A 13,134-nucleotide genomic window follows, 5' to 3' on the forward strand; every position below is an offset into this window, starting at 1 on the left:
CAGACCTCCCCAGGCACACATTCAGGGATGGATTGTCTTCTCTTCTTCTTGTGCTCAAATCAGGGTGAGGATTAACTCCATCGAAGACAATGGAGCCAAACCGATACAAGTCAAAGGAGAATAAGACTGTAGCTCTGAAAAGCATCTATTCCCATTACTTCCCAGACTTTTATTGCTGAAAAAATATAAATCTTTGTATTAACCAGCTTCAAAGATCATAAAGCCCTAATTGTGTATGCAGCCTACTAGTAACACAGTGTGCTGCTGATGCATAAAACATGCATAGATAGTACACAAATACACTCAGCCTGGGCTTAAATTTAGCTTCAACCACACAAAAGATATCTTTATAACTAAGAATGATGGGAAGAAAGATCTCATTCCAGGCCAGATGAACAACTCATTTTTTCACTGATCCTGGATTTGGCTGACCTGACTTAAATGTGACCTAAGACATTTCTTAGTGCTTTGGAAATTGCATCAACATACTTGGGTTGGAGATGCCACAGTCAGAAAAAAAAAAGGGGGGGATTCTATTTTTAAAATTCTGCTGTTCCTTTTTAAAATAGATCAGTGAAGCATAACTTTTCCTATAGCTGTAATTTTTCAGGCTAAGCAAACTCCAGTAATTTCAAAAGCAGTGGGAACAAGGGGTCACTTGGGGCCAGCTGGAAAAAAAAAAAAATTAACCCTTTGTTCTTTTCCAGTAAAAGCTTGTTGAAGAGTCAGCTTATAAATGAAAAGGTAAGCTTTTCCTTGCAAGGAAGAACAAACTCAAAAAATATGTAGCAGTCTCAAAGGTGTACGAGGGTGTTAATGAGGGAAGAGAAGCACGGTCAGAAATTCATCTATGCATTTGCTCAGTGCCTATCACTCATGCAGGAAGAGATTTTGCTAAGTGATGGCTGTCACTAGATAGCTGGTGTCAATGGGAGACTGCCAGGAGCTACAAACACCTTTCAGCAGCAGGAGGCTGTGAGCCACGCAGCGTATGAGCTTTCCTTGACATTGCGATTGGTGCTGAGAACACCACAGCCTTTCCCCAATAACATATAACTGAAAGTCTTCAGATTTAGGGGGGGAAAAGCCACATTCCAGCAGCATGACCTCCTTGAATACTTAACACAAGTAGAACAGACCCATGTTTCGTGATTGTTTTGTATTGGACAGCTAGACAGGCTTTATATAACAAAAGTTCTATGAACTAGTGTGTTAGGTCATTTTTAGAGCATACATTTTATACCATTGTCCAAATAACCCCAAAACACTGAAAAACCCAAGCACAGGTAGGTAGGCTGTCCTTGCCATGAGGATGAGTTTAGCTGAAGGATGGACTCCTGGCCTGAATTCATACCTTTGAGCATTGGCCATCCCACAGATAAAGTCCCTTGGAGCAAAACTCTGCCTTTGCTTGACCTGTCAGCTGCAGCTCAGGTCTGCTCATGTCAGCAGAGACTTGATTCACATTTATCTAGAAGTTATTTGCCATCCTCCTGGCAAGCCATAGGGTAGATTCATTTCTTTCAGTAGTTTTGAAGTATGAGAATGGCATTAAAAAACCCCAAACAAATCCCAAATAGCTTCCAACTGGGTGAAGTAATGATAGTTTGGAACTGGAAAGGCTTGGCCTCTGTAGTTTCAGAGCCAAACTGGGGAAGCTGGAATAGACATTCAGGCTTTGAAAACACCACCTATCTTCTGTTTGTTTGTATCTACATTTACGTTGGGATAAACACCTCTCAGCAGACGAAAATGCAATTCGTTTAAGTATTTCAGCCAAAGGACAGCAATTACAACAATAAGGCACTCCTTTCCCTACCTTCAAAGCATTTGCTGGTATCAACAGTGGACCTGAGACCAAGTTTTGAGGCTTAAATGTCTTCCAACTAAACCAACTTGACACTTCAGAGGTCTATTTGGATTAGACACTGTGAAATGTTACAGACATTTTCTAGTTAAAGCATTTTTGTCCCATCAGTTACAGAAGATAAGTTGCTTTGGTACACTGCAGTGATGTTGCAAAGTCATTGAGAAATTAGTTTCTTCATGCTGTAATTGCAGACTGCGTTCAGTGGACAGACCGGACACTAATAAATCTTTAGTCTGAGGCCATCTGAGCAGTTCGGCAGTGCCCTCTGAAACATCCACCATTCCTTAGTTGTGAGGAAATGTGTTGCTGTCCTAAATCACATTAATGTTTAATGATATCTTAACTTACACAGCACTGAGTGTGCATTGTTTCTAGGAAAAACAAAACAAAACAAAACAACAGGATTTGAAGTAAAAAAAACCCCAAACCTTGGTGAAAGCACATAGCAGGAAGGAATACCTTGTAGCTACAACTTAGAGTAGCTCCTTGTGCTGGTGTTGAGAAAACCAAAAGGAGCTTTCCCTAATGTTCCTGAGATTTCCACGAGTTGAACAGAACATGCAGAACCCTTTGTGCAAAAATATCTTTTATTTTATAAACAAATGTCTGCAGTGTATAAACTATCTTAAAGAATAATTTTTAAAGGCTCAGTCAAATTTAAATTTATCACATGGTTTAAAAATGCTAAAAATAACTTTTTAAAAAGAACAGTATGTTTGATTTATGCAGTGAAATTTGATTAATGCAGTAATGTGTTTTGATCCTTACTAGCATCTAAAGGGCATCAAGCATTTCTTCACCTTTCCAACTCAGTATAGATAATACAGTTTACAGCAGTGAGAGTCAGTGCAGAGAATTACAAGACAAGACAGTTAACAGCATCTAATTCTGCTTTTGCCTCTTTGGCAGAGCTGCAGCAAGTAATTCCACTGGGTTTAATTCAGGTTTTCTGTCAGTGATACTTGAGCACTTTTGTAAAAGACTTCAAAATCTGTAGTGGAAAAGTACAATATAAAGGTTAATTGTTCGTTTTGTGTCTCTTACTGGAAAAGCCCTCCTGCTAAAGGAATTTTTTTTTTTTAAAAGTGCCTTCATCCTGTTTTCTTCCTTCAACTTTTCAAGTATTTCTAAATTTTCATTTCTGGATTTTGTTTCTAAAAAAGCAGCTTAAATATTCTTCTGTAATTACATTTATGGATGACCTTAATTGGTGTGATCAAGAGGCTCAATGCAAACTGTTTGTCATGTTCAAAGACTGCAGCTAGATCCTGCGTGAAACACTTTCCCTGAAATCTAGTCACCTCAGGCAATGGCTATTTTGAATTGTATAAACTAAGTAGTGCCAGACCACCAGTCAGATGAGAAATATGCAAAGAAAAAAACTGAAGATATTTTAAGGAGCTGTAGTTTGGGGACATGGTAAATTTGGCTTTAGGACTTCTAGTATCAGATCAGAAGTTTGCAATCACATACTGTGAAATATGTTGGTAAAAAAATCGTGATTTTAGCTGAATTCTGTTTGAAAAAATGTTAACTTTGTGCCGGTGGGTCTTGGGCTGCTTCTGATAGTGTCAGGACAGCAGAGAAGGGTAGGTAGGCAGTGCCACCTCTGTCTTTGGATGTTGCTTACAGGAGGACTTCAAGGTTTAAAAAAAACCCATAACCTGCCTCTGGTCCAAGTAAGGAAGCCTGTTTGAGAGCTCTTCTCTGCTTGCATGTTTGTCTGTTTGTTTGTTTGATTTCTTTTGTGGGGTGGTCCGGTTTTCTGGGCATGTTGCCAGGGGTTCTGTGCTTTGCCAAGTGGCGGCCTTGTGTTCTCAGGCTGGCAACAACCTGGTTCCACCCCGTCCTGAGCGGGGTACGCTCACACACCCCCGTGTACCATCAAGCACACTTTATTTCAGACAGACGTTTGGTGAAGAGAAGCTAGGCTAAACTTGCATCTCTCCCGTGAACTGACCTTAGTGTACCAGCAGCTATAAAAATGAGCTGTAGCTTGACGTAGCAGTGTTGTATCCTTTGGAGAGATTCTTTACTTTGAGGGTGCCAGAGCACTGGAACAGGCTGCACAGGGAGGCTGTGGAGTCTCCTTCTCTGGAGACATTCAAGATGCACCTGGATGCTTTCCTGTGTGATCTGCTCTGGGTGAACCCGCTTTAGCAGGTGGGTTGGAAGAGATGATCTCCCGAGGTCCCTTCCAACCCCAGCCGTTCTGCGAGATCCCAGGAGCAGAGATGCTCTCACAGACGTGCAAAGGTTCTTTCCACGGTCAGGCTCACAGGTTCTCCTCAGATAGCATTTGCCATTGCTATACTGTGGCGTAACTTTGACTTGAATGACCAGGGACTTCAGCCGATTAGCAACTACGTGGATCACTGTCACATTCCCCAGCAGGGCAGAGATTTCACCTGCAGACCACTGCCCTCCGCTGACACTGCCCCCTCGCCTTCTCCATCCACCACCTGTCCATCCATTTCACACCTTCTCACTCGGAGATGCCCACTCAGGAGCCCCACACACAGATATTCACGATCACCAGGGCTGGCCCACGCAGGGAAGGAATGAAGTAGCGATGCACGGGTCTGAACAGAAAGAAGAAGCGTTACTTATCCGCGTAGTAAAGAAAATAAGAGCTGCTTACATTTCACAACACTGCCTCAGGTCGAGGATGTATAACTCAGGGGGAAGATGCTGAATTTGCAGGGGTGAAAGCTGGGCAGCAGCAAAAGGGGGACACAGGAGGACTCATCCAAGCAAACGCGCTGTTCCCCGGAGCCCCCGGCAGCCCCGCGGAGCAGGCAGCGCCGCTTGCAGCCCGCTGACTCGGCCGCCCGGCCTCTCCCCGCCCCGCGGCACAGGCAGGCCGGTCTCCGGGCACCCCGAAGCGGCCGGCGGCGGGACAGGACCGGCACCCCCGGCGCCCCCTGCTCCCGGGCCGCCCCTGCGCGCCCCCCGCCCCGGCCGGGGCGCCCGCGCAGGCGGGGGGCGGAGGAGCCGCTAGGGGGCGCTGCGGCCGCGCGGGTCCCGCCGGCGCGCCCGGCCGGGGCGGGGGGATTTTAAGGTCGCCCGGGCTGCGGCGGCACCGATCAGGGATTTCCCTCTCCCTGGAGGGTCAGTGAAGCTTTCCACGGAAAGGAGAGACTGACAAGCGACAGGCGGGAGAAGGGCTGGCTCGCAGGCAGCCAGGAGGAGGCCACTGCCATGTAAAGCCACAGAAGTGCAAGGACGCTGACAAGATGAAGAGCAGCAGAATCATAGAATGGTTTGGGTTGGAAGGGACCTTCAAAAGACATCTAGTCCAACCCCCTGCAATGAGCAGGGACATCTCCAACCAGGTCAGGTTGCTCAGAGCCCCATCCAGCCTGGCCTGGAATGTGTCCAGGGATGGGGCATCTACCACCTCTCTGGGCAACCTGGGCCAGTGTTTCACCACCCTCAGTGTAAAAAATTTCTTCCTTATACCTAGCCTAAATCTCTCCTCCTTTAGTTTAAAACCATCACCCCTTGTCCTACCACAACAGGCTAAAAAGTCTGTCCCCATCTTCCTTACAGGCCCCTTTTAAGTACTGAAAGGCCGCAATAAGGTCTACCCAGAGCCTTCTCCAGGCCGATATGAAATATGGATATTAACCATTCCAGAAGAATGCAGCTCTAAAATTACAGGAACGTTATTTTAATGATGTATTAGTTGCTGTATATAGGGACGGTAGAAATGTCCCCTAGCAGAGTTATCTTAAACATGTAAAACCTTACACATTACGGAGGATAAATGCGAGACCATTTCTTTTACTGGACTTCTGAGAATGCCAGAGTAAATGACTTGATGGAGTTTCCCCCATTCAGGGGGGAGAATTTATTTCACCCTTCTGGCACTTCTTGGAGGTGCAGCAAGAAAGGGTTTAGCAAGTACATGAGTTGTGCAACCAGCTCTCAGCGCTGGTTATAATACCTGCTGTTAATTCAGAGCTCTTGCTCTAGCTCTTGCTACAGGGGCTCAATTCTAACATCTTGGAAACAAAATCTGGCAAGAACAGGAATTGATGCTTTTTCCAAGGGTTTCCTCAACTGCAAGCACCCCTCTCTCTTCCCTCATATTTTGCTGTTGGACTGCTTTCCTGCAATGCTTGCCTGTGTCCCTGTGTGTGAGTTTAGGTGTATGCCAGCTACCTGTATCTTAACACCTCACCACTGTATTATTTTTTTTGTGTTAGCTACAGCATCACAGCCTATGATACTGCGAAGTTAAAAATACCTAAAAATGGCCACGTCCATTCTTTTTACTGAGCCAGTACTGATGACAGAAAAAGGGACCCCTGGAGGGCACCTGCTCCAGCCCCCTGCTTCAGATGGGGCTGAGTTCACACATGCTGCTCAGGGTCTTTTCCAGGCAAGTTGTAAATACACCAAGGATGGAGATTCCTCAGTCCCTCTGGGCAACCAATCTTGAAAGGCTCTTTTTTGTTCCTAATGTCATGGTGGAATTTCCCTTCTTGTCCCCCAATAGGCAAGTGTCAACTGGTGTTTGCAGGAGAAGGCAATATACTTGATGGCGATGCAATGAAGAACAAACTTCTTTGCAGGGAGGAGGCATCTACATTCTTTGGCGTGCTCTTGGTCTAACTGGTTGCTCAGCAACTTGTCTCCAGTGAAACCAGATAAGATTCGAGCAGCAACGTTGTTCTCCCAGTCAGTGGGTAGTTAAATGACCAGGTAGTTGACTAAAGTGATGAACTAGAAGTAGACTCTGTTTTGACCAGTACTTTAATGATCATTGTGTTTACTTATCCCCATTTCATGCCGATCTTCTCATGCCAATTTTAGTAATTTCTGGTTCCCTCTCTAGTAGCATCTCTTGAAGGATTTTATAAACCACTCCTAATATCTGTCTGCTTTCAACTCTGACTTGCTGATAGCACTGGACTCCTTCCTCAAGTCTTCCATTTACAAGTGATACGCTTTTCCTCCTACCCTCAACTACGTCTGGCAGTGAAAAGCTCAAAGCCTTGTGATTTTCAGGTTTCCTTTTGCACAGTGTTCAAGTTACTGATGCTGATGATCACAGCACATGTAGAGAGGACCCAGGCACCAAGAGTCAAGAGGTCTCGTAACACTGAAAATTCCCACCCCAGCTGGAGCCACAATCTGTAAGACACAACACAGCACGTTTGGTACTTTAAGAAAAGTGTTACTGTCACACAGTCCCTTGAAGAGGTTCCTGCTGAGCCAGATAGCAGTATGCCTTATCTTAATTTTGGGGTGCCAAAACCCAAGAGGAATCTTCTGAGTTTCAACTACAGAATGTTACATAAAACTGAATTTACCTATAAGGAAAATCCTTCCTCAAGGGCTAAGGGAAAACAAGCAAACAGACAAACAAGAGAAGAAAGGGAAGAGAGTGAAAGAGAGAAAGAGAGAGAAAAAAAGAGAGAGAGAAAGAGAGAGAGAGAAAGAGAGAGAGAGAGAAAGAGAGAGAGAGAAAGAGAGAGAGAGAGTTTATGTGGTGTAATATTTTATTTCAAGTTCATAGATTGCTAAGTGTCATAAGTGAACAGATAAGAGACTTAGCTGTCTTTTTGTTACTTGAGATGAACAAAAACTCTTGTAAACAAACTAGAAAACCCAGAGGCATCTGTTTTGCATAACCTGGACCTACCCTTTTTCTGGAGCTGCTAGGACATGGACCATTCTATACAATAAACACATAATAATGGAAATTAATAAAGACTAACTATTTTTATGTTAAAAATAACGCACAGCATTAATGAGTCCAGTTTTTGTAGCCCTTGGGATTTTCTTGCTCTCTTTCCCTGACTGGGCAGCAGCTGGTTTTGGAACTATTTCTAACCTGCAGCACAACCAGGCAGGTTTCCTTCCCTCCTGACAGCAATCACAATCCTGCCTGTTTGACTGGCAGGAGATGCTGAGAAACTTGTTAAAAAACAAAACAACAAAACAAACAACAAACCCCAAACCAATATGTAAATAAAACACGACCTGCAGTCATGAGGATCCAACGCTGTCCAAGGTGGGACTGGAGCTTACTTATTGGGTGTTTTGGGTTCCAAGGCGAAGCGATGCAAGGGGTTAGTGCAGGAGCAGCCCTCCCTGCTGACCAACCCAAGGTCAAATCCCAGTGGACTGATTGCTTTCAAAATGCAAGTAGAGACCCTCCATGGATTCCCTTTCATTCATGCCACCAGAAGACCCGCAAAAATGCAGAACCTGTACAGCAAGTTGTTAGCAAACATAATTCACTATGCATTTGGTAGTACCATGTCCTTGAGAGATGGTAATATAGTGAATTACAGCAAATGATAATAATCTTATCAAAACAACGCCTGACACCCAGATGAATGTAACTCAGTATTAAAACCAGTAGCTTTACGAGACATTAACCTAAATTAATCTCCCAGGAAAGTTACACACAGAGAAAGAAAAAGACAGTTAGACAAAAGTATTTGTAATTAATACATTATAACTCATATACAAATTTATTTTTGCAAGGAGGTTTGTAGGCACACAGACAATGCAGCACTTCACTTGCCTTTTTTTTTTCCCTTTGAGAAAAAAGAGAAACAGCTGGGAAATGAGTAGCTAAAATATTCTGTGTCTGCACACCTGCAGAGTGCAGGTTAAGACAGCTCAATGCAAAGACCTTAGAAGCTGCCCAAGAGAGGTGTGGCAGCTCTTAGACATGTTTCTGAAACTCTGTGGGAAACCTTTGCTGTGGAAAAGCCAGCTGGCAGGTCCCACCCCATGGCACACACCTACATTTCTTTCTATGCTTCGAGAGAACGAGCCAAGCCATCTCTGCATTCACATAAATCAGTAAATTCTTCTGGAGAAGATGGGGAATGTATAAATATGGGAGTAGACAGCTCTGTAGACTCAGAGATTTGCCTACTGAAGGCTGAGAGGGAGATGTGCTGTTGACAGCACTTGAGCCTGTTAAGATACAGTGAATGCTGGACTAACTTCATTTAGCAGCTAAGCTTTTCATTAGGATAAAGTCTGGCCTACCATGATGTGTGTGGACCTGGTCGGAAAACTGGGAGGGGAGTAACTTAGTTCTGGCAGCTACACAAGCCCAGGGAATTTACTGTAAGCTGCTTTAAGTAGGAATTTTGTCTGTGTAAAGGGAACAGTGACAAACCCAAGAATGGTTGGGGCTTGTGCAATCTTATCCACCTCACCTCAAAAGTATTTTCGATCTGTAAAAACCACAAAAGCTCAAACACATCTATGACTTTCCGGGAAAAACAAAACAAAGTCACAAACCAAGATGAAAGTTAGATAAACCTTAGTAGATTCTAGGTAGTGAAAAATCTAAAGCAATTTTTAAAACACTAAAAATGTCCTGCACTACAAACTTTATGCTAAGGCCACAGGTACTGTAATTGTGAGATGCCTGTTTTTCACCTTTAAAATGCCAAATTTCCATGGCTTGTCTCCAGTATGGATTCAGGGCCATTTTCTCTGCTATTGTTGACATTCTTGTTAGTTCATGAGCAGCACCTCTTATGAAGAGCAAATAACTATTTAATAAAAGGCAGCAAAAATCAAGCAGCAAGTGAACTCACTGCCATTCCCCAGCTGGGTTCAGAATAAATATCCCAACATCAGCCAGCACTGACATACTGGCTTTGACGAGATTCACTGTTCTTACTGATAACAGCTACAGGAAACATTGCAAATTTGGAATTTAAAAAACCTTTATCATTGACCTTGACTCATCGAACCATGTCAGTGCCACGACAAAACCCACCTTTGTAAGCTCTAAATTTAATAGCTTATATGAAACTGCCACTTGTCCTTTTTCTGTGTATGACTACCAAGCCAGGAGACTTAAAATGCCTGCGAGTGGTTCTGTTGCGCACGTCAAATGAGGAACAGCGGAGGGAATTTTTTTATATCCCTGTGGTAAGTGATTTGGACTGCATTCACCCAGTATTGGTGGTGCATAGGTGTGCAGTCTAATCTAGGTCTCTATGCTCCTTCAAAAGTCATGGAGGAGAATGAGGGGAGAGGGTTGCCTTTTGACGGTGTTCATTTAAGAATGGGACGAAACTGCCTGCTGGAGCTGCCAAGTTATTTTCACTGTCTATAAATAAAGATAGATTAGAGCTCAAGTTTTAGATAGCTTAAAGTTAGGCCAGACTACCTCCTCTGCAAGTAAGCCCTATTTAAAAGGGTTATTTTACTATAAGCTATAAAATAGTTTGATTAGATTACATGTTTGGCAGTGGAGACATGTCATTTAGGGGTAATGGATCTAAGTTTCAGTGTTGTCTCTGAGGAGGCAACCCAGGGGATGGTGAAAGAGGCAGAGTACAGCTGAGTATTTCACAGAATAGCCAGTACTATGCATACCTTTCCATTTTGCTGAGGTTGTTCTTCATATGGTCTTGCACTTTGAAAACACTTAAACAGAAGGTGGTATTCCTCTTTATTACACACAATTATTTAAGCAGCCGTGGCAAACTTCTTTTTAAAAATATAATATTTCCTGATGAACAAAAGACTAATCTATATCTAGATATCTCTGGGGCGGGGGGGAAAATCCTCAGATCTACAGAGCTCATGAGTGTCCTACCCATACTTTCAAAGATACACGGAAATTCTTCATAATCTAGTTAAAGTGAACAAATCCAACTACAATCACAAAACTCTCTTTGAATCATTTAAAGCAATCAACTGCCATGCTTTTAATTGTCCTTTTAAAAATGATGGAGTATTGACAACACTTTGTTGTATAGTAAAAAATCAGAATGTTTTCTCCCATTGAAAGAGGTCAAAATGCATTGTGCTAATTCCAAAGGCTCAATCGTAAAACCCAAATTCACACCGTATGATTCCCTTCAATCAGCCACAGTCTAAAGTAATACACAGATTAGTTGCTAAAAAGGATTCCACTGAAAGATTAGTGAATTTTGAAAATAATTTATCAAATCAAGATCTATACAAAGAAAAAAACCAACATTAAAACTATGTAGAGGCTCAGCTTTGACAAATCCTAGTTTACAGAGCTTTCCTTAACACAGAACTTACTTTTTCACAGTAGCTGACAGCACTAAAAAGGGGTAGTCCTTTTGCACTGCCTTATCTGAAACGAAATCGAATTTCACAAATTATTTAGAAGATTATACAGAGAAACACTGCTACAGACTCTGTCATGCAGCACAGTTACATAGGTGCCAACAGTTCCTCCTGTTCAAAGACTACCTTTGATTTAGGCAGGGTCATGCACTTTCCATTTTGCTGGCACAGTCTGCTGTTAAGGGCATGCTTCTTAGCAAAGGAAATGGCATCTGACTGTGTCCTGCATGATAAACCTGTAAACAGGAGCTGACATTGCAATACCAAGTATTTTATAGAAAGTTCTAAAAAGATTGAGAATCTGGCTATAGTTTCCAGAGTCAGGGCAACTGAGATTCTAGCAATTAGCTCCAGGACTTTTATACAACCATCCGTTTCTTTTTGTGAAATGAGTATCTCATAACAGTGGCCGTTCCAAAAAATCCAATCAAAATCAAGAAGGAATAGAAAGAATATGTGTGCCGTGACTACGTGCTACTGCTGAACTTCCAGGAAAGCCTGCTGATTAGTCGAGCAATTTCTATGGAGTGAATAATGGAAAGACAACACAAGTATGTTCTTCCTAGTTGTAAGAAACACTTGGCTTCTTTCATCTTACTGCATACTACCCTTTTTTTTTTGGTAGGAGGTGTGCTAAGTGTTAATACTGAAAACACTGATGCTGAAATACATATTTTAAGAATGTTTCAGTAGAAGAATAGAGATAAGAAAGCTTAGATACGATGACATTGGAATTACAACAGTGTCTGAGCATCAGAAGATCTGAATTCAGTTCCTAGCTCTACCTTCATCCAAAACATTTAATTTTGCCTACTTCAGCTCCCCATCTCCAGCACTGCTTCCTGTTTCATCCTATCCACCCGTTTCATCCATTTAGAATAAACTTTTTTAAGGGAACAGCTCTTAAGTATTTGGATAGTACTGATTTTACAGATGCCTCGATGTTAAATAGACCAAATACAACTTTACAATATTACAACTAGAGAAAGAATAATTCACATCACAGTAATAAAGGGATAAGATATAATGAATCATAAAATATGATCCATGCAGAAAGATGAAAGTTACTTAGAAGGCTTGTACCAGAATTACCAATCAGGACAGTGGGATTCGCTTTAGCCCCAACAAAGGAAGTCAAAGCAAAGTTTGCAATCAGCTTTTAACAACGGCAAGACCAAGTCTGTGGAATTCAGACACTTCATTCAGGCAAAGTTTAATATCAAAGGTGTGGTAGGTTGGATCAAATAAAACATTTGTACTAACGTTTCTAGGATAGAAATTACTGTTTTTAACATGTATGAACTTCATTGTTCACAAGTAACAACAAATGAAAGCAGAGAGTTCCCTTGTGTGGCTATTTATTTATTTATTTACGTTTTTTGAAACTTAATTTCTGAGGTTGGATACATCAAGTTATCAGTGAATATTTAAATATAACAGGTATGACAAATACAAATACAAGCTCCAGTTCAGAGAATGATCTAAGATGAACTGATGACATTCACTTTCATGAAAAAAAAGTTGACATCTGTTGGGAATTCTGCCCTCATGGCTAGGAAGGTAGAAACTGTAAATTCCTACTATCTACAGTATTTAGAACACTATATCCAAAAGGATCTTACTCCTGTTGCTCTCTCCAAACCAGAAAACATAAAGACAGTGAAGAGATCCCTAAAGGCAAGGGGAAATGCAACCCATTATGAAGGCTCAGGACTGAAGGATACCTATCAACCTCTGTAGTTCCACTGGGGACCTGTCAATCTTTGCACAAATTGTAGTGTCATATTATGTTCTTACACAGTCCTTTATAACAGAAGATAATATAAGTGATGGTATCTTGCCCTGTGAATATGAAAATGGCCAAAACCCAATCCATGAATGACAATTTTCTTCTGTCTTGCCTAGTCAGGGATCAGAACCTGCCTGCTAAACCAGGTGTGCTTATTTAATGTTTCCTCTTTACCTCAGTACTAATTGACTTTGCTTCCCAAAGCAAGCCTCTAATTGCTGTGTGACTGCATGGCTGCTGTCAGTAAATTCTAATGACTGACTCAAATTTCTCACTGCTTGAAGTCGCACTTTCTTGTTCCCTCAAACATTCTTTTGTTCTCCATATCTGTATGTTGCCCAAATTGTGTGGTCTCTCCTTTATTTCATTCCAGCAGCTG

At 42.2% G+C, this 13,134-nt stretch overlaps 1 long non-coding RNA gene across 1 annotated transcript; it reads right to left on the minus strand.

Moving 5' to 3' along the window:
• Window positions 1-2,548: 2,548 nt before the first annotated feature.
• Window positions 2,549-10,976, minus strand: LOC135985875 (uncharacterized). Its single transcript, XR_010605812.1, has 3 exons — window positions 10,919-10,976; window positions 7,865-8,092; window positions 2,549-4,452 (listed from the first exon to the last, which is right to left on the minus strand). It is a non-coding gene; the product is annotated as an uncharacterized LOC135985875 (long non-coding RNA).
• Window positions 10,977-13,134: the final 2,158 nt, after the last annotated feature.

This window comes from Caloenas nicobarica, chromosome 2, assembly GCF_036013445.1.
Source record: "Caloenas nicobarica isolate bCalNic1 chromosome 2, bCalNic1.hap1, whole genome shotgun sequence".
In the NCBI taxonomy this organism is placed as follows: domain Eukaryota; kingdom Metazoa; phylum Chordata; class Aves; order Columbiformes; family Columbidae; genus Caloenas; species Caloenas nicobarica.